Here is a 22,229-nt window from a genome sequence, read left to right as displayed (position 1 = left end):
CGTGAGATGTTCGAGGGGAAGGGCAGTGTGGCATCCTTTATGGGCTTCTTCATCACCCGCAAGACTGAATCTAGAAACCTCCCTGGGACGCGCAAAGCCCTCCCCAAGATCCAGAGGTGAAGAGTGACGACTCTGGCACTCGTTTGAGTCCCAGCTCCACCACCTGTGGGTTGTGTGACTCCGGGCAATTTGTTAGCTTCACTGTACCTCAGTTTTCCCATGTGTGCAGTGGGGCTAATAGTCTAATGCCTAGTCAATGAAAGAATGTGCCGGAGGCCCTTCGAACAGTGTCAAGTACCTGGAAAACACTCAAGAAATGCCAGTCATCTTTCTGTCATCATCATTACTCTTTGCAACCTTCTCACACACCTGCTGTTCTTATTTGCTGACGATTTTGATGGTCTCGCATGCACCCGTGCTTTTGTGCTGGATGATTCTTCCTCCTGGAGGTCTCTATCTTTGACCTGTTCATTCATTCATACCTAGTCACTCATTCATTCATTCATTCGCAAAGTTTTGCTGAATCACAGCTGCTCACCCTGTAGACTCATTTCAGTCAGCCCTTCCTTGCCATTCCTACTGGATTTACAACTCCTGTTTTTAAGTTATTAATTCTTCTGTAGCTCTCTGAATAACTTGAAAGCAGAAAAAAATGTCCTTTTCCCCACTGGATTTACTTCCCTGAACCCAGGTCCTAATATGGCTGCCACATAGTAGGAGCTTGATCAATATTACTGAATGAATACTTGAATGCCACGCATCTCTGAATCTGTCCCCAATGCCTAGGATATTGTAGGTGCTCACCTAGGACTCTATTCTCTTACATGAAACCAAATCACCCTGCATTCCTAGCGCCTAGAGGTTGTGATTGGGGGAGAGCCACTTTTAATCAGCATATCTGGATGTTTGCCACTTTCTGAACCAGAAAGCTTTCCCTGGTCCTGTTTGACCAAAGTTAAAGGTGACCAGTGGGGCTGTCTTCTGAAAAGTACAAGAGGATGCCATTTGCACCCATGTTCCTTGGACCGTTCTGAGAGTCACCAAAGACTTCTCAACTGCCGTATCTGCTGACCCAGTCCAGAGTGTATGTCTCATGGTGTCCTGGAACCCCAGTGCCTGGGAATCAGGGAGGAAGGGAAAGAAAAGGAGAGGAAGGGAAGAAGCAGGGGAGGGAGGGAGAAAGGAAGAGGTCCTTCCCCATTGGCCAACACCTTAGAGATGAAGAATTGGAGTCAAAATGATTGTCACACTAAGCCAATGCTGTGGATGGCAGCCTTTGGCCAAAACAGTCCCTCAGGCCTTCTTTCATGAATCTGATTTCTTTGGCCGCTGACATCTGGTCTTGCTTTGCAAGGTGGCTCTAGAACTGAATCTGTCTCCTTTCTACCTCACCTCCTGTAATCGCTGGGCTCTTTGGCTCCTTGGAGGTGGCAGGGTGGGAAGTTTGCTTGCTCTAGGGCATGCTAGGATAGCACTTTGTGTGCTGGGAGTGGCCTTACTGCCAATGTTGGGATCTGGAAAGGCTGAATCTGGCATCCATCCCATGAGACCCCTTTGGGGGACACATGGGCTGTTGCCTGTTTATGTCAGGGAGGAACTGCAAATGATTTTATAGACATTTTTCCCCTAATACTATTTATGGAAGGTTGTTCTGACGTTGTCCTAACGTTAACTTCTTCTCATCAATTGTCCTACCTAAAACCACGCATAGATCCTGGGTGTTCACTTTTCTTGACTCCTGTGAAACAAAAATAGTATTAATTGATATTTCAATATGTGACAGAGATTTTGCATGATGTTTTCTCATTTGACTCCTTTATTCTTCACAATAATCCTGCAGAATAGATATCACCAGTCCCTGTTCCAAGTAAGGAAATTGTGGCTCAGAGATCTTAATTTCACATCGCTGGTATCTTTTCATTACCTATACAATCTGACTGCCGCTTTAATGGCCCTGCCTGAATCACTTGCAGGGGTTTTTTTCAGGCTACTTTGGCAATCAGTTTCTTCTGCATCACACATTACATGCCTCGGCCACTGTGCTTGTATTTCGTGGTCTCCTGTAACATGGACTCAAACACTAATTTGTTTGTAGTTATTATTTCTCGAAAGGAAAAAAAAAAAAAAGGCCCACTTATGTTTCTCTTCTTTTATCTTTCCAGACCCTGAGGGGCTGATTCTCTGCAGCTCTTTTGGAGCAGATGTGACCGGGAAATCAATACAGCCATTAGATTAATCTGCGGCAACCATAATGTCATTGCATCTTTTGCCCTGTGATGTTGACAGAGATGTCAGAGCTAGGAGGAGGGGAGGCGCTTCAAAGAAGGAACGGGGCCTCCGAAGTGAAGGGGAGACTTGAAACCCCACGGAGCCTCACTTAACGGACGAAGGATTGCGGGTGGCTGCCTCTGGCATCATCGGGTCTTCTGTCAGAGAATGCAGTGACTTGGCAACGGGCAGAGCAGGGGGACCTGTAAAGCTCAGACATCGGGAGGCCTCTCGGGAGGATGAACTCAGCAGCAGTGGAGCAGTAGCCCGGTCTGGACTCTCTTTTCTTATTTCCAGATTCTCAGCCTCTCCCGAGGCAGGGCGGGGGTGGGAAGACCCCATGGGATTTCCTTCCATTGCATCTGGCCTTTTAAAATTATTATTCTCATTATTATTAATATTTCCTGACACAAGGAGAGAGGGTGTCCTTTATAAGCACAGCGCTGGGTTCTTGGAAAGCATTCAAGATATGTTTGGATGGTGAAGGCTGCTCCCGTCCACAGCGCACATTGGTACGGAACGCCTGCTAGTTCGGGCAGTGCTCCAGGTGCAGACGAGGGGGTGTGTGTGGGGGGGGGCGGGATTTCTGCAGTGAACAAAATAGACAAGACCCCTGCCTTCAGGGAGCTCACATTCTAGTGGAGACCAAAATCAAGCTAAGCCATTAGCTTGAGTTTTCTCTCCCGCAGACTTGGCCAACTGCCCCCCCCCCCCCCCCAATCTCTTCTCCTCTTCCTTTGTAGAGCAGTGGTTCTTATCCAGGGGCACTTTTGCCACCACCCCCACCCCCCGCCCCACCCAAGATATTTGGCGATGCCTAGAGACGGTGTTTGGCTGTCATGACCTGTGTGTGTACGCATGTGTGACTAGCGTCTGGCTCGTAGAAGCCAGGGATGCTACCCAACATCCTGCTGTGCTCAGGACACCCCCCACAACGAAGACCTTTCCAGCCTGCGGTAGCAGCCGACAGTGCTGAGACCCAGGAAGTCGGGTGGAGACAGAAGTGGCTGAGCAGCCGGTGACTACATTTCCTAGCATCCCTTGGAGCTAGGTGTGGCCATGTGACTGGTTCTCACCAACGGAGTGGGGACAGGCGTGCTGTGCCCACGCCCACGTGCAAGGTTCTTAGTAAGTAGATGGGCCTCTTTCCCGCCCCGCCCCGCACCCCCCTCACCCCCTAGGCTGGATGAAGAGAACAGCAAGGTTATTTGGTCTGGTGTTTTGTTTATTCGTCATAGACATTTATCTCTACAGAACAACTCAGAGGATAAACAGAGGCACACGGCTGTAATTGCCGCCACAATCTGCTGCTGAGGAGACATGCGACCCGAGGATAAGGGGCTGGGAGCTGGATGGGGTGTGTTGGGTCCCGGGATAACTGGAGGCCCCTGTGATGAACCACGTAGGGATCCTATCAGTCACGATCTGACCCCCGGGCCTGATGGTGACAGTGGAGCCACGCGGGGACCTAAATCGCCATGTGAGGAGAGCTGTCTGCCAGTCAGAGACACTCAGCTCGGACTTTCATGAGAAAAGGTGCGTTTGGGGATCTCTCCTTCTTAGCAATGTAGTCTACCCTGGCAACTCTCGTCACCAAGTCTTGTCAGCAATTCCTGAACGTTAAGAATAGCTAACGTTTATTGAACATACGCTGTGAGCCAGGCACTAAGCTCTTTGGGTGTAAGGTCTCATTTTTACCTTCATACCAACTCTTCAAAATAGGTACTACTATTATTCTTGTTTTACAGATAAAGAGCAAATGTTCAAGGAGGCCAGCAGGCCAGGTAAGTGCCGCATGGAAGTTTCATGCCAGATTTCAGCCTCCACCACTTAGAGCAAGTTCCTTTGTCTGTTGTTATAACCTCGCCATTGGTGACACTTGGGAGTCATAGTAACAGTTTCCCCTTCAGTCCCGTTGCCTCCAGTGTAGACACTGCAGATAGAATGACTTTTTAAAAATCAAATCTGAACCGGGGCGCCTGGGTGGCTCAGTCGGTTAAGCATCCAACTCTTGACTTCAGCTCAGGTCAGGATCTCGGGGTTTGTGAGCTCGAGCCCTGCACCGGGCTCTACACTGACAGTGCAGGGCCTGCTTGGGATTCGTTCTCTCCCTCTCTTTCTGTTCCTGCCCCACTTGTGCTCTCTCTCTCTTTCTCTCTCAAAATAAATAAATACATTAAAACATTTTTTTAAATTAAAAAGAATAAGACAATTCTGCCCACCTTCCTTCATTGACTCCCTACATTGTTTCAGGATAAAGTGCACACTCCTGGCCAGGGCATGTGGGTTCCTCCATAGTCTATCCCAGATTCTCTGCTACCTTCATGGTCTCTTGCTCCTTCTTCCTTTGGCCATGTACCCCGGCCTTCACCCTCACTGCAAGAGAAAAGGAATATAATTTTTTTTAAGTTTATTTGTTTATTACTTTTTTAATGTTTTTTTTTTTTATTTTTGGGAGAGAGAGAATGAGTGGGGAAGGGCAGAGAGAGAGGGGGACACAGAATCCGAAGCAGGCTCCAGGCTCTGAGCACAGAGCCCTATGCAGGGCTCGAACTATGAACCATGAGATCATGACCTGAGCCGAAGTCAGACGCTTAACTGACTGAGCCACCCAGGTGCTCCAGTTTATTTATTTATTTTGAGAGAGAGAGAGTGTGTGTGGGAGGAGCAGAGAGAGAAGGAGAGACAGAATCCCAAGCAGGCTCTGCACTGTCAGCATGGAGCCCGACATGGGGCTCGAACTCATGCATCATGAGTTCATGACCTGAGCCGAAACCAAAGAGTCAGACGCTTAACTGACTGAGCCACCCAGGCGCCCCGAAAGGAATATTCTTTCTCCATAATTATTCTTGCTGTGCAGAGGGAATCACAGTTAAAGTAACAAGCTTCCCCTGTATATTTCCAAGAGTTCAAGCGAGGATTGTTTGAGCATCTCCTGGGAACACCAGTGAAAGGATTCTTATGTTGGGTGGGAGGCTCATTCCAACGAGACACTGCAGCAGTTTTTCAACACACAGCTAATTGCATAATGTAAGGTGAACCCAGGTTTTCATCTTTGTTCAGCTCTCAGATTCTATTTGTTCCATTAAAAACCATATTGGCTTTGGAGACTCATTTGGCAATATCACACTACAGCAACTTTACTCCTAATTATACTCCCCAGAGGACTCTCATGTGCAAAGGAGAAATGCAGCATTTGTCAGAGCGCAAAACTGCTAAGCCAAGTGTACGTCCACAGGAGAATGGACGAAATGAACTCCTACAAAGAGCGTAAACGAACTATAAATAAGTGGATTCGAGCGGCCTGTGCTGCGTCTAAATGAATCTCAGAAACAGTCTTAAGCATCAAACCGTCTCAAAAAGGTAGATATCGGATGATGTCACAAATAATGTTACAAATTGTGCCATTCGGGGTCCCAGTAGGAAACGAAAGGCGAACTTGGAATTCTGGAAAGAAGGAAAGGAAGGCACCTTTTCCAGGGGTGGTGGGTGTGGCGGACTGTTGCATGGCCACAGATTCCCACATCGCTCCTTCCGTCCCGCGGTGGAATCTGTTTTTCCATCCCCATTCATCTGGGCTGGTTTTGTGACTTGTCTTGATGAGAGACTGTGGCAAAAGTGACTTCAGGTAGGCTACACCGGGCCTGAAGTTTTCTCCCTTCACACCTTTTTAAAAAATGTTTTGTTTATTTTTTTGAGAGAGAGAGAGAGAAAGCAGGGGAGGGGGAGAGAGAGGGAGACAGAGCATCAGAAGCAGGCTCTGTGCTGTCGGCGTGGAGCCTGACGCGGGGCTCAAACCCACGAACCTCGAGACCGCGACTTGAGCCGAAGTCGGATGCTTCGCCGACTGAGCCACCCCGGTGCCCCTCTGTTCACACTTTTGAAATGCGCTGACATTACACAAAGGGGCCTGCACCAGCCTGCCAGAGGCCTTGTGGACAGAAAGACCCAACCGCCAGCCAGCGCTGACTGCCAGACGCATGAGTGAGGCTGCCCGGGGCCCAGCCGGCCCCTAGCTGACCACGAGCGGGCTACCGACGTACGAGGAGAGCAGCCAGAACCGCTCCGAGCCGAGCTTCCTAGCTGAGTCCAGCTCAGATTACCAACCCACAGGGTTAGGAACAAAACGCTGGTTAATATTTTCAACTATTAAGTTTTGGCGTGTTTCGTTGGGAGTATATAATCCACTTAGAAGGGTCAAGGAACCCGGAAGAGGAGCTCGGGCATTGAAGTACAGTGGCAAGGTAAGAGTTCCCGAAGTAGCGATGTCATGGGAGCCTGTGGGGGGCTGTGGCCGCACAGGGGGGCGCCTGGCAGAACCCTGGAGCCCCAGAAGGGGGGCAGGGATAGAATAGGGGAAGAGATACCCCAATCTCCCTCTCCTCCTCCCTCCAGTCTCCTGCCAGGCCCTCCTGCTGGCTGAGCCCAACCAGAAAGCAGAAGGCAAGGGGGCTTGGGTGATGCCATCGACGAGGCCAGCCTCCTTGGCACAGAAAATGGATCCGGGTGGGGCTGGGGGTAGACGGAGACTCGCGGGGACATATGTTGTTGCTGAACAGCAGACTGTGAGAACATTTAAGGCAACGCGAGGCCGCCAACTCCGGATAGACTTCTGCCTCTGGGGAAGGAGGGATTTCTACCTGACGCGGGGCAGTGAGCGTTTTCATATGCGTGTTTCTGTACATGCTCCATGTGAGAAGGAAGGAGAGGAGTTTTATGCAGGCCCGCCAGGCACCGGCCCCGCCACCCTGCTCTTCCGCAGATGCCGTAAGGAAGTTGGGTCTCCGCGCACCCAGGAGGGCGTGGAGAGGAGAAGAGGGAGGAGGCCGAGGCGCTTTCCCGGGCCCCGTTGCTTGGCCCGTGGCTGCTGAGTTTCATGCTTAGGTCTGTCCACCTCCAGCCTCTTCGTCTGGGTGACAGACCCTTCCTGGTGTCACGGCAGGTGAATAAGTTTTGCCCAGATCTCTCTGTCTGTCAGGGCCTCCCCCTGTCCCTCCACCCCTCCCTCCCCTTCTCCCTCCTTCCCTTCGCGCACTTGAAGACGGGAGAAGCCATGAAAGGATCCCTGGATGTTATTGGTGTAAAAGGAATGTTTACAGTAAAATAGGGTGTGTGAGGCCTGCCTTTTTAAAAACAGCACCTGGGGTGACGGATAGGCATGTTTTTCAAATTCAGCTGTCAAAGCCAGGGCAATCATCGCTGCCTCCTGGGTGGAAAGTGATTTACAATTTTCCTCTTTAGTGCCATCTTAAGACAAACAGGCACGCTCGTTTCCATGGAGAACCCCCTCTTCCCTCTGAGGTGAAAGCCCGCTTGACTGTCCTCCCTTCCTCCTCTCTTTCTCGCTTTCCGATCTCCTTCTTCTTCATTTACTCCACAGTGTCTTTTGCTTTTCCCTCCTCCCAGCCAGCTTTCTGCCAGCAGCGGGGCAAAGGCACAGCCTGGGTCTCACCCCAGGGAAGGGTAAGGCTCGGCCCTCCCTCCTACCCCTGCAGAGTGGTTCTTAGAATCCTTCGGGGCCTGAGAAGTTTACACCCTAGATCTTTGGACTGTTGTCTTCCTAAGAGCTTGTTCCGAAAAGAGCTCCAAGTGGCGAAGCAAGCCTGGGCCCGTGGCAGCTGTGGCCTGGTCCCCGTTCTGGTCCTGTGGCCACAGATCTGTGTGGCCTCAGGCGGTTCACTTCACTTCTCTGTTTCTTTCCTTGGAACGTGAGAATAACTGTCCCAAGAGTTATCAAGAGAAAACGATGGGAGAGCCCTTCCTGTGGGTTCTGCAGGTCAGCAGCTGGCACCCTTGACTTTGGATCCTGAAGTTTATTTATTAACCGCCTTCACGGAGGATGGGAGGGTCCTTGGAGGAGACCCCCAAGAGGCCAGAGCAGAGGGGAGGCCTTGCCGTGGCACGGGCAGGCCGAGCCAGTGGGGCTGCCTTCCTGCTTTGGGTCTGTGGAGTTTCAGTGTGCCGGGGTCTGGGTCTGGGTGTTTAGAACAAAAGAGGAAGAGCGAGCTAGTGTCAGAGTGTGTGTCTGTGGCCTGTGAGTAGCTCTGAATGCGTGCCCTAAGTGTGTTTGTGTAGGGTGAAGACGGGTCTTCCGGCACGTGAGCGTGCCTGCGTGTGCAAGTGGCTGTGTGTGTGTGTGCGTGTGTGTGCATGTGCGTGTGCACGTGCATGTGCGCCCTCTCCAAGGGTGGGGGCAGGCAGTGTGAACAACAGCCACCCGTTTATTTTGCATCAGGTCCGGAGGCCCCAGTAACGATACGAGTCCTCCACATATGGTCAAAATAGCCCGATGCTCAGCTCTGAGCGGATGGGGCTGGCCTGGGAGATGTGGTGCCCTAAACAGAGGCCCCTCTCTCCTTGTGCCGCCCGCCCGGGGGGTGAGGTCTCCACCTGGGAGCAGATGTGTGTCCTCGTGGCTTAGTTCTGCTCTGAGGGGGGATTCGGTGTCAGGGACTGAAGCTCAGGTGTTCGCGCATTTCCAGAATTTGTCTGATTTTAATCCGGGTTTTGTTGTTGGTAACTGCAAGTATGTGTGTGCTCGGTTCCAGCTAAATATTTGATGGTGCTTCTTTCCTTTATCCTTCCTCCCTCCCTTCCTCCCTTCCTTCCCTCCCTGCCTCCCACACATACTGAGCACCTTCTCTGTGCCAGGCTGTGTTCCATGGGCTAAGGACACAAAGATGATTCAGAAATGGTCCCTGTCCTTGAGAAACATCTAGTGTATTGAGAAAGGAAGATAAGCCAAGAAGCTTCAGTAAGAGAACACAGCCATGGACGGGGCCATAGGGCGTCTGGGAGCACAGAAGGGAGCCCTTAGTCTCTCGGGGGCTCCGTGAAAGGCTTCCAGGATACCGGGTACTTGAACTAAATCTTGAAAGTCGAGGAACTCACCAGCTTGGGGGAGTGAGGATAATAAAAGCAATTTTGTAAGAATAGCTGCTACTTTCCAGCAGGTGGTACTTTGGGGGTAGGACAGAATCATCTACTCACGTGTGGTGAACGCTAAGAGGTCACACAGTTCTTTGTTAAAAATGAGCTGTGACACCGCTTTGTGCTAGAGGAGATACGTTAACTGAAATGGCAAGTGATTCAACGCAAACACAGATTAGGTGGTGAGCCCCCTCTACATCTTTTTTTTTTAATTATTTTTTATTTTTTATTTTTAGAGAGAGCACGAGCAGGGGAGAGGGCCAGAGGAGAGAGAATCTTAAGTAGGCTCAACGCTCAGTGCAGAGCCCAATGTGGGGCTCAATCCCACAACCCTGGGGTTATGACATGAGCCGAAATCAAGAGTCGGACGCTCAACTGACTGAGCCACCCAGGCGCCCCCTTCTACCTCTTTCATTTGCCAATTTATACTTCCAAGGGAGTGAGTACAGAGAAGGGAATGAACAGTTACTGAGTACGTACCATATGTCAGGTAGCTTTAAATGTTACCTCACCAACAGCTCTGTAGTGGGGCTGGTTAACCCCATTTCATAGCTGAGGAGACTGAGACTCAAGCGAAGTTTCTTCCCCAAACAGCAGGTCTCTGAACCACAATCTGTAGTGCTCTGTCGCCAAGCCTGTCCTTTGTAGGCATTGTCTACCCGCATCTTCTATTGTGAACGTAGCATGATGGCTAACAGACTTCTTGTCAAGGATCATAAACTTGGAATTCAATATAAAGTCACTATTATTCCAGAAAAAAAGAACCTGGATGCCTGCTCCTTTTGAAAAAATAGCACGCCTTAGTGAGATGGGCTATTAATATACATTGTCATGACATCAGTATTGCAGGAGCCTACTTTTGGAGAGCCAGGATGCTGCTAATTTGCATACTGCTTTGCATTCATTTGCATCTGCTCTCCATATGCAAAATCAAATGCAGCTAATTAGTGCAACCTTGTTACAATGGGAAGCAGGCCCAGCCTTCTGTGCCAGGGCATACAGAGCCCAGAACAGGGACCGAAGCTACCCAAAGCCAGTCACTTTCTGGGTTGGACATGCCTGAGAGTGGAAAGAAGGATGCATGCTCTGAATGAAAAGTAAGGTCGCTGAGTATCTCTATTTTTCAAATATCCCTTTGAAGTAATTCCTGCAGACGGAGAGAGAGAGAGAAAAATCAAAGAATGTGACCAGAACTGTGCTTCAGGTAGAGCTTCGTTGGAGAAAGGGCACAGGATTTGAAGCCCAAAGGCCTCAGGTGAAGTCAGCATTGGAGATTGGCTTTGCCACTTCTAAACTGTGGGACCTTGCGTTTGTGACGACATGGTGGGACCTAGAGGGCATTATGCTGAGTGAAATAGGCCGGACAGAGAAAGACAGATACCATACGATTTCACTTAGATGTGGCATCTACAAAACAAAAGAAATGACCAAACAAACAAAGCAGAAACAGACCCCTAAATACAGAGTGCTGCCAGAGGGGAGGGGTGGGGGGGATGGGCAAAATGGGTGAAGGGGGGCCGGAGACACAGGCTTCCGGTTATGGAATGAGTAAGTTAACGGGAATAACAAGTATAGCATAAGGAATACAGTCAGTGGTATAATAGCCTCGTGTGCTGACAGAGGGTAGCCGCACTGTGGTGAGCTGGGCAGAACTTCTAGAGCTATTGAATCACTATGTTGTACACCTGAAATCAAGGGAACGCTGTGTGTCGACCATACGGCAATGAAAACAAACAAAACAGCAACAACAGAAAACCAAACTGTGGGACCTTACACTTCATGGGCTTGCGGGGATCACATGGGGAAAAACGGACGAGAACGTACTTTGTAAGCATCGGAGCGCAAAACGGAGATGAGGCCTCTAGGCCATGCGTCATTATGATGCAGGGTGTCCCAGATCTGGTCAGGGTCTGACACTCACAGTCTCACAGGGTCCGGACCCTGGATGTGATGGGAAGTGTGTCCGTGTCTGTGGCTGTGTCTGAGTCTGTGTCTGTGACCGTGTCTGTGTCTATATCTATATAAGCTAGCATTTAATGAGCACCTAAGAGGGACCAAGCATTGTGCTAAGTACATCGCATTCATATTTCATTTAATGGTTCCCTTGACCACCCTGAGAGGTGTGTATTTTTCTGACCCCATCTTACAGATATCTCCGTAGCAAAAACATGCCTGCCAAGGGTGCAAGGATACTCTTGCCAAATGATCAGAATGCTCTTTCTCCTGAGCAGTGATGTTGACATTCGTGGTTTATTTCCCCCTGACTTCCACGTTTCCAGCCTCTGGGTAGATACGGTCTTTCTACTAAGCTACTTCTTTCAGATTTGCCTAGTTGGGATCATTTTGATTTGATCTTGGCTTTAGTTCTATGCCATGGGAGGACTCTTTTTTCAACTGGTTGTTTTGATTGGACTTGAGTATTTCAGCTCCATAATAACAGGTCATCAGTAAGGATGGTCCATTCTGTGAAGAGCAGCTCCCATCTCCCAAAGCAGATTACATTATTGCTCAAAAATATTCACTGTCTCTCGTGGCAGTAGGAGTATGCTTCCCATGGAGATACGGCCTGGCCATGTGGCTTTGCTCTGGCTAATGACATGTAGGTGGAAATGATATGTGTTGCTACCAGGCAGAAGACAGCCTGTGGTTTGCTATATCTTTTTTCTTTCCTTTCTGACATGATGCTGGGCCATGCTCTGAATGGAGTCTGCTCCACAAATGGGTCGTGGAGGCGAGGCAAGTTGGAACCGCTGGTGGTAAGTCTTGTACATAGGAAATGAATCTCATACGGGGCGCCTGGGTGGTTCAGTTGGTTAAGCCAGCTTTGGCTCAGGTCATGATCTCACAGACTGTGAGTTCAAGCCCCGCGTTAGGCTCTGTGCTGACAGCTCAGAGCCTGGAACCTGCTTGGGATTCTATGTCTCCCCCTCTCTCTGCCTGTCCCCTGCTTGTTCTCTCTCTCTCTCTCTCTCTCTCTCTCTCTCTCTCTCTCTCAAAAATGAATAAACATTAAAAATTTTTTTAAAGAAATGAGTCTTATATTGTCGTAAGCCTCTGAGACTGGGAAGATCATTTGTTATGGGAGAATAACAGCCTATCCTGATAAAAACATTCCCTTTCTTTTGAATATGATGTGTTTAACTCTCACAGGATGGCCTTTCTCCTAAATTCGGGAGGTACGTCATCAGCGCCCCTGTGAACGGACTGCAGTAATTAGACGGCTGGACGCTTACCCCAAATGGTTGCTGCTCACAATTTTTTGTACCTCCATTTTGGAAACTGCTTGAAAGTTTGAAAGGTCCGGCTACTACTGATAACAGCTAATACTTCCCATGCAGTGTCTTATTTAATCTTGGCAACAGCCACGGGAGGTGCATACTCCTAATTTTCATTTTCCAGACAAGGGAAACAGAAGCTCAGAAATGTTCAGTAATGACTCAGGATCACACAGCTAAGAGGAGGGCCAGGATTTAAATCTTCATTCCTTTCTGGCACAAACCCTAATGTCCTGATTTTCTGCTCATACTGTGTCCCATCGAAATGGATGTTAGCTGGCTGAGTCACCTACCTCGCTTATAGGAGGTGGCCACAGATATTCTGGCTGCTAATAAAAATCGAAATAATTATTAAACAGTGAAAATGACATTGGAATTGATACTAGGAGTTAGGAGGGTCACTGTGTGGCTGTTTCTTATTAGCGACCCTACAATGTGACCTTGGGCTACATAGGTTTTCCTCTCTGCACCCTAGAATTTTCTTCTGCAAAATGAGGCACTTTGTCTCAGACCACACGGTTCATGCCTCTGGGCAACGCGATCCTTTAACACCCTGAAAGAGTATGTAAAGTGATGTCTGTAAGTGTATTTTTTTCTGGGCAGAGGGTCCATACTGTTTTTCCAGTCCTGGAAGAGGTCTGTGGCCCCCAAGAGGCACAGGACTTTAATCCTCTCTCCTTTGTTGAGTATGATTTATCCTTTTCCTGAGAAGCGGGTGTAGAGGCAGGGAGGATTCCGTCTGACTAAATAGCAGTTGAGTTGTGTAAGGTGAGTGTCAGATTTATCAAAGATTAACTGGAAGGCAGGCTGCATCATTTCATTAAAAATAATCGTTAAAAAATGTTTCTGTCTCACATTCCTGTGGCCCCCTTGCTGCTCACTCTGCACAGAGCTGTTCTTCTGTCTCCCAGGCCAGGCGCTGTGTCATTAGTTGTGGCTGTTGGTCATTTCCTGTCTTACTCAGCCAAATAATCATGTTATTTTGACTGGGATGAGAACGCGTCCAGAACCATGAGCTTAGTCTCTCAGGAACTGGCAGATGCCTTTCCTTGAGTGTGGGAGGAAAGGAAAACAGTCGGGCTCTCTTTGTCGGCCATTCGCTCACCGATTCAGTCACGCGTTTTCTGTTTCCAGCCTGTGCTTACCGCACAGCTATCTACCTAACACACCTTGGCCACTGCTCTTGGTGCTGGGGCTATTGAGGTGAGCAATCAGACAAAAAGTGTCCCCACATCCCTGGAATTTATGTTCCGGTGGGAGAGATCAAATGTTTTGGTAGAAAAGTTACTAAGAAAATATATGCTCCTTATATGCACCCTCAGGACAGGATAGCAAGATGCCCTGCATAGTACGCGTCTCATGGGACAGGTGAGGGAACTAAGCATTCGTGACATTGAAATAGCTCAGCCAGTGTCACACGGCAGGTACAAGGTGGACCTTCACATCAGGTCCTTCTGACCCACATTGCTTCCACAGAAGCAGTAGCCGCCACCTAAAAGCTTATCATTCAGCTGTGACCCATTGGGCCAGGTGTTCCTGAGGCTGATTCCTTCCTGATGGAAGATCTGTGTTTATGTGAAGAAGGCTGACTCCCTCACCCTCCTTACAGCCAGTTTGGGAGGTCTGGGGCCATTATTTTTTCAAATAACTGTTCTGCCCCCTTCCATCTCTTTACGTCTCCTTGGAGTCTAATTGCACACATGTTGGATCATGCTTGGTATTTTCTCACAGGTCTCTGAGCTTCTGTGTATTTTTCTTCCATACTTTTATTAATCTCTGTTGTTTGGATTGGATAGTTTCTCTTATCTTTCTGTTGCACATTCGCTGACTATTTTCTTGGTTCCTTATTTGGTCATTCATTGATACCATATTTTGAAACTTTTGTCTGATAATTGCAACACCCGTTCTATGTATTGTCATTTTTTAAAATGTTTATTTATTCTCAGAGAGAGAGAGAGAGAGAGAGAGGGAGAGGGAGGGAATGTGTGCAAACAGGGGAGGGGCAGAGAGAAAGGGAGAGAGAGAATCCCAAGCAGGCTCTACGCTCTCAGCACAGAGTCCAGCACGGGGCTTGATCTCACGAACTGTGAGATTATGATCTGAGCCGAAATCAAGAGTCGGACGCTTAACCGACTGAGCCACCCAGGCATCCGTCTTGTTATTTTCTATTGCCTTTCTTCCTGAGTATGAATTCTTCTTATCTGTTTCTTTGCATGTGTAGTAATTTTTCATTGAAAACTGGGCAGAGTAGATAATACATTGTAGTAACTGTGTATTATGTTGTGTTCTTCTGAGAATTATTAGATTTTTGTTATCGTAAGCACTTAACCGCCTGCATTCAAAGGTGTGTAATATCTGATATTTTTGCTCTATTCCTGTGGCTTCTCATCGCTGCTTCTTTACCCTGGCTCCCGGGGAGTCTTTCAGGTGCCTGTATAACTTGGTCATTGTCAAGAATTTGGACAGCAACAGGACTCATACTTCCAGTAGTTTTTTTTCCCCCTAGGGTTCCCCTCCCCACCCATTTCTAATTTGTCTGGGTTAATAGGTTCTGTCTCCAGAGATTTCAAGCCCATAAGACTTCAGCTTTCTGCTGCCCAAGCTGCGCGAAATGGCTCAGAGTTAAAACAACAAAACAAAAGAAAACTGAGCATTCGTCCCTTGAAGCTCCGTCTTTAAAGAGCAGATTTCCTCCTGATCTCTTTATGCTTTTTGCTGGCCCGTCTGCCTCTCTCCCATGCATGTGTCGTGTAGCTGTCAGCCAGCGATTTGGGCAGAGTTTCTACTCAGTGTTTACTTCTCACTACTTCGGTCATTCTCTCTTTGCCAGGAATTTCTCTTTAAATTTTCACCTGCTTTCATAACCTTGTATTCTGATCTCTGGCCCCTTGGGCCACAGTTGTAGCCATGGGGATTGTGGAGAACACGGAGATCAGAAAGCCACGAATTCTCAATTCTTCTCCCTTATAGTTGTGTGTGTGTGTGTGTGTGTGTGTGTGTTTCAAGATTAAATTCTCCTCTGGCTTCTGCTTTTGGATGCTTTCCAGGGTCGTTAAATAGTTTTGTTTTTTTTTAATTCAGTTGTCATAATAGTCATCTGCAGTAGGATTCGTGTGACCACTTCATTCCTGCGCCAGTGCTCCTAATAAGATTTGACTCTGGGAAAAATTTAAGACGCGCAGGGTGGGGTGAAGTGCTTGTCTACTTCAGACGTCGTGCTCAGCTGCGTCCATGCGTTGGACTCTGGTCTTGTGTTATTCTTCTTAGTTCCCTATGTAAGTCATGGAGGCTATGTCCTCAAGTAAGACGTACGCTCTTGAGGGTAGGGCTCTATATGTGGTAGAGATAGAGTAGACAAAGAGGCAACAGGGATCATCATCCTTGCTTGCAAGAAGTCAGTCCCACTGGGGTGATGTGTAGATACACCTGAAGGTACTGTGAATAGGTCAGCGCTGTCTGTTGTGCTGTTTGCTTTGTAATAGATGAATTGAGTCATAGACGATTGAATGTAATGGCACTTGTATCCTGCATTTTGAAAATCTAAATTTATGCAACCCTGTCACGCTCTTTTTTTCCCATCACTGTCCTCTTTTGCATGTATGATTGGTATTGGTTTTTGGTTTTGGCTGCCAGTACCGTCCTCCCTTCTGGTCCAACATCCCAGTGTTTCCTTCGGGAGCCATCCCTGACTTAGCCACATGAGTGGTGATAGAAGGGGATGAGTACGTGTACGGGCCACTTAGAGTATCCCCATCTTCTGGCTACAATGATTAGTTGAAGAATGCAGTGTGATCCAAGTCGGTCCCCTGAGATTCACTCCCAAGACTATTGTTAGAAATTTCAGGAAAAACATGTTTTCCTTCATTTGGGATTGACACGAGAAGGTAGGCTATAACCCTTGTTAACTTCCCACTACCAGTAACTGGTCATGAGAATAAAAGCAATGTGGATCTGGTCACTTCTTCCTTTAATATTCTTTCTGGAGCTATGACACCTCTTGGGAAGAGTCTGCTTCAGGGAAACCGACACATGAGAAGTCAGACATGAGAGGTAGTAAGATAAGACATTAATTTGGGCTCCTGAGAGCAGAGCTGCCTGAAATTTTTCATGCCGAAAGTGTATACCCAAGCTTCTTAGTTACCTGCGTTTATTAATTCCTTTTACGTTTACGCCAATTTGAGCTATCACTCACTTATGAGTGATATCACTCATGATAAGTGATATCACTTATGACCCAAGGAGCCCTGCCTAAAAGAGCCTTGTCTCTTCGGCCCCTGCTAGATAAGGTGAGAACTTATGGGTTTCATGATTGTAGGGGGTTGAACAGTGTCCCGACAAAATTCACATCCACCCGGAACCTCAGATTGTGACCTTATTTTGAAATAGAGTTTTGCAGCTATAATTAGGTGAGGGTTGGGATGAGGCCATATGGATTAGAGTGAGCTCTAACTCCAATGGTTGGTGTCCTTGTACGAAGATGTGAGAACACACGGAGACACGGAATAGAGGGTGACGCGAAGACGAGGGCGGAGATTGGAGTGATGCTCCCACAAGCCAAGGAAGCAAAAGATCACCAAGAGCCACCAGAATTTGGAAGAGGCAAGGAAACATCCTCTACTAGAGGCTTCAAAGCAGCACAGCCCTGTCAACACCTTTGTTTCAGACTCCTGGCCTCCAGACTCGGATAGCATCAATTTCTGTTGCTATAAAACCCCAACTTTGTGGTCATTTGTTACAACAGCTGTAGGAAATTAATATGATGGTCTGACTCCCGCTTCCCTTTCCAGCCTCCTTGTAGAGGCAACCGGGCAGAGTGGCTAACCCTGCGGACCCTCAGTCGGGCTTCCTGGATTCAAAGTTTCGCTTTTTCACTTCGACGTTCTGAGTCTCATTTATCGCATGGAGCCAATGATAGTAATAACCCACCCCTGCAGGTTGTCGTGAGAGTTAAAGGAGTCTGAATGTTGCCGTCCTTAAGGCACTTTCGGGCACAAATGGAACACTCCGGAAATAACTGTTACTGGTGTGGGTGTGGGTGTGGGTGTGTACTGTCATTCTCATCCCTGCTGCCTCCTGCTCTGTTCCCACCAGGGCCACCTCCTTTGACTATGGAAAATGATCCATAGTTCCTCAAACGAAGTTGAAGGGCATTCAAAGAACCCTTTGCCCAGGATCAATGAACTCCTCTGCGTCAGATTTGGAATTCAGATCCTGACTGGCCAGCCTCTGCCCCAGGCACTATGAATCACTCCAGAGCAAAAGTAGTGAACGGCCTGGAAGGATCTTCTCTATTTCCCTCTCTAGCTCTGTCAAGCCTACTGATACTGTTCAGTCATCAACCTGTGGTCTTGGGGGATGGAGTGCACGCTGCAAAGGGGCGGTGGCTTTTCCTGTGGCCAGCCAGACTCTCCTTTCCTGGGATAAGAGGCTTCTCTTCCTGTCTCTAAAATCCGGAAATAGCTTTGTTTTCTTGGGGAGGGGGCGGTTTTAAAAACCCATTGCTTCCATTTGTGATATTTGCAACCATTAAGACGGCCCCTAAAAGCACTTTTATAAGCTCGGAAAGAGACAGACTGGGAAGGAACCTCATAAACCTGCAACAGATATTTCTGATAAAAGCATGCAGGGAACATGTTCTTACTTACCTCCGCGCACTGCAAACTTTGCTATCAAAACCCGGTATTGATCTTGTCTTAGTCTCTGTCAACATAGTTACCCCTTGGGTCAATATGTCCTGATTTTCTGTCTCGGGACTGTTTGGAATCAAGAAATGACCTTGTGACATTTCCACCCAAGAAGTTTTCTTTGTGTTGAGGATATTTTTTTTGAAACACTCTGTCAAAATCCCAGAGCAGGGCTACTGGCATGTATACACACACACACACACACACACACACATACACACACTGATATGTATAGAGATACAGATGCACATATATATATGCACACACAGATATGTTACATCAATATATATTGGAAAGATATTAAATACTGTGCCTTCACCTGTCTGCATGGCTCTATCTCTCTCTTCTGTTTGCCCATCTCTCTCATCTGTGCTTGTCCATTTCTATCTCTGACCTCTTTATCTCACAATAAAACTGCCATTGACTGACTGCCTGTCGGGAGGAAATAATTTTTTCCTCTAAGCCTTGGGAGGGGAAACTGCCAATCCGTTACCATTTCCTCCCTCCTAGATGGCTATCTGCTAAGTAAAAAGATTTTATTTTTTTCTCTCCTTCTGCATCATGGCCATCCTGTTACATCAAGTTGTACTCTGTAAGATTTGAGGAACAGGGGCCAGCAAACTTTTCCTGCAGAGGACCAAGATAGTCATTATTTCATACTTTGCCAGGCACATGGTCTCTGTCACAATCACTCAGCTTCGCCGTTGTTGTGGGGAAGACGATGTGTAAATGAACAGTGGGCCTGCATTCCAATAAAGTTTTATTCACAAAGATAAAGTACTTTGCCAATCCCACTACTTGTGGGAGATGAGGCATCTCTTGACGTGTTTCTGAATTTCCTCCTTGGTCTCCCCTTTTTCATGGGTGGTCCCAGATGATGCAGTAGGAGTGGAATCTGTGCTTGAACTACCACTGCCTGAATCCCAGCTTGTGCTTATTCCTACCTCATCACACTTCCTTTCCCGGGACACGATTTTCATCTGCTGAGGCCGAGAGTGAGGACTCCCTCCCTTTGCAGGAGGCTTTAATGATTCCTCCATTGCCCACCTGATAAGGGGTCATTCCCTCAGCCTGACCTTCCAAGTCTACCAAAGTAGGATTCCATCCTCCCTCTTCCGGTTTCTGGTCCACTGGGTTTTACTTAAAATTTCCACTGCATTCATCCATATTTGCCCCTCACTCTCCTCCAAACGTCTCAGCTGCATTTCCATTGCTGCTTCCAGCTCTGTATGGCTCCCCTGCCTGGAACTGCTTTTGATTTTCCTGCCCACTTATCTGTCTTTCTCCACATTCAAGTCCAGTCCAACTCTAATGAAAGGAATCTGGGTTAAGTTCTCTCCTAGGTATTCTTTACATGAGCCTCCCCTACAGAAAATCCTCCAATGCCTTTGAGTCATACTCACCATGGTTTGCCAAGCCCTGCGTGCTCTGTCCGCTGACTACCACGACCTCCTCTCCTGCAAGTGTCTCCCACACCCTCCTGTCTCTGCACACATCTAGCTTCGTGGGTGTCCTGTGGCCATATTGACACTTGCCTACCTCAGGGACTTTTACTTGGAATGGCCTTCCTCTTTTTGTCTAGGTAGTTAAGTGACTACTTCTCCCGTCATTCAGGCTCTGCTTGCGTATGCTCTCCTTCAAGAGCCCTTCCCTCGCTGCCTAATCTAATGCAGCATACCCAAAGCCATTGTGAGACCCTGCTTCATTTTGTTTTCATAACAGTCTGCATTGAAAACCTGACACTCTGTTATATATTCATTTGTTTCCTTTCCCCTCGACTGAATGGAAGGATCCTCAAAAAGAGGGCCCTTTAATGCTTTGTTCATCAAGCTGGTCAAATGTTGAATCAACGCTGTCGACTGAAAGAAACCAGCAGGGTGAAACTTACTATGAGGAAAACAGCAAAAAAACAAACAAACAAAGCAAGCATCAGGTGACTCCTTGCACCAAATCTCTTGATAATCTCTTCTGGCTCTGAGATTTGGTGATTTGGGGTGATATCGTCTCTCTCTCTGAAAATCAGCTCATCCTCCTGACGTCTGCATTTCTGCTAATGGATCCATCATTCTTTCACCCATCCAAGTTCAAGAACCCAGCCATCTGTTAAAGCCTGTTATCAGGCCCTGTCTCCATCCTTCAGCTCAGCTTCCTCTGTAAGTTAGCTTCATGATACTGGCAGGCTGTGTCTATGGGGCAGGGAGGATGGCCGCAAATATTTCCAATTTATTTTCTCCCGATTTAGCAACATCAGCTAAAAAGGTACTTCCCTTTCCCAATGTCTGTGTATCAATCCAGGAAAAGACATTAATGGCCCTCCTTGAGTCACATGTCTGCCACTGAGCCAATTGTTATCTCGGAGGATTGGTCTTTATGATCAAGCTTTCTGTATCCGCCTTTGCGGCTGGGGGTGGGGGTGGGCTACACTGACTGAAGTCCTAACAGGACCATTCAGAATGGGGGCGCATGTCCCTCAAAGGAAGCAGAGGTATTGGGCAGCCAAGAGCAGCCTGCGTCCGCTCCACAGATGCCTCGGATCCTGGAGCTACAGGGCTGTGGATGTAGGAGGCTCTGGGAGAGATCGTTGGGTCATTGGTTCCTGAAGGCAGGCTCTTTCTCCTCCTGAGCACTGGCTGTGGATTACTTTCAAGCAGGACTTTCCAAGACGTACCACGCACGTTCTATCTTCTTACTTGCCTCTGATGTTTTCTCTTCCTGGAATGATTTTGTCCCCCAACTCAATCTGAACCCATACAGAAAAAAAAAAATGCTTTTTTTCAAGATGCATTCTGAAGCTCTCCTAAAATCTTTTCTGAGGCTGTTGCCCTTGACTCTTCATGGCCTCTGATTTCTGTAGATCTTTATTTTGTGCACTTGTGTGCTCTCCTCTAAGTTAACATGTTGTGTGTTAAGGGCTTCCTTCTTCTGATGTATTTTCATACACTTTCTGGTTCATAGAATGTGACTCTCACATAGAAGACACAGTTAATGTTTGTTGGATTGGATCTCATTGGGCTGAATTGAACGTGCCACTCTGCCTTAACTTCTTCAGTCTGTATCATTCATTTGATAGTTACATTTGTCAACTTCGATTGTTAATTACTCATTTAGGCATATTTGTTGAACTTGTATCATCATTAACCAGCCTAGGGCCTTCATGATATTCGGTCCTCAAAAGATGTGCCATTCAGTGTGATGAATGCTGATTGTGTGCCTACCATATGCTGGGCTCTGTGTTTAGGGCTATGGCTGTGACAGAGAACCTGATTGGCCTGGTTGCTCCCTTCACGGAGCTTACAGTCCCGTCCGGTGGTCAGATAATGGAATGAGCGCTTATAGAACTGTGTGTTGAGAGCTGAGATGGGAGGGCACAGGTGGCCATCAGAGAACATGAGTGGCTTGGGGGAAAGGGTCGCCTCTGCCCTGTGTATGAGATGAATGACTTTGCAAGGCAAAAGGGGAAAAACAGCCATTTCCTTTCTTGATTAGTGTCACCTTCTGCAGCTTAAGCTGAACCCCTACCTAGGGGTTCTATTCTTCTGGGTTTTCATGGTCCTCCCTTTTATCCTTTCTCACTGCATTTAACACGTTATATTGACGTCTTCTATTTATAGTTTGGCTTACACACAGAAAAGAGATTGTATCTAACTCAACAGGTCTGTCTCTGTGTGTCTAGCGCTATGGTTGGCATATAGTAAGTGCTCAAGAAATTTTTGTTGAATGCAAAACTGAGCGAACCAAGGTGCCCCTGGGTTGGGTTGCAGTAAACGAGAGGTTCCTCTGAAAGCTCCACATATTAATGGCTGCCTTGTGGCCTGGATAATGTACTCAATGTTCATGGGGAATGGTTCCTTGTTACAGAAGAAAGGGTGAAGGAGCTCAGGGACAAAGGCTGATGTTCTGAGATTGTTTGAAGCAAGATAATCTCACAGCTAGTAACAAGGAAGCACATGACCCCTTATGCTAGACTAGAGGACAAGGAGACCTTGACTCCCAACTGCAGGGTGGGAGGTGTAGCTATTATCTTCCACGAAGAGGTTACTAGAAAGTACACCTCCTCCCCGTTCCTAAAAGT

The 22,229-nt window shown here is 47.7% G+C and overlaps 1 long non-coding RNA gene across 1 annotated transcript in view; it reads left to right on the top strand.

Moving 5' to 3' along the window:
- The first annotated feature begins 246 nt into the window (after positions 1–246).
- LOC125924407 (uncharacterized) overlaps positions 247–22,229 on the top strand; it is an 80,692-nt gene continuing 58,709 nt past the window's right edge. The window contains exons 1-3 of the long non-coding RNA XR_007458397.1: positions 247–3,804; positions 4,017–4,052; positions 5,432–6,512. This is a non-coding gene — a long non-coding RNA (uncharacterized LOC125924407). The remainder of the gene's footprint in view (positions 3,805–4,016; positions 4,053–5,431; positions 6,513–22,229) is intronic.

The sequence above is a fragment of the Panthera uncia genome, chromosome F2 (assembly GCF_023721935.1).
Source record: "Panthera uncia isolate 11264 chromosome F2, Puncia_PCG_1.0, whole genome shotgun sequence".
Lineage (NCBI taxonomy): Eukaryota > Metazoa > Chordata > Mammalia > Carnivora > Felidae > Panthera > Panthera uncia.
This window is presented reverse-complemented; position numbering and strand designations above follow the sequence as displayed.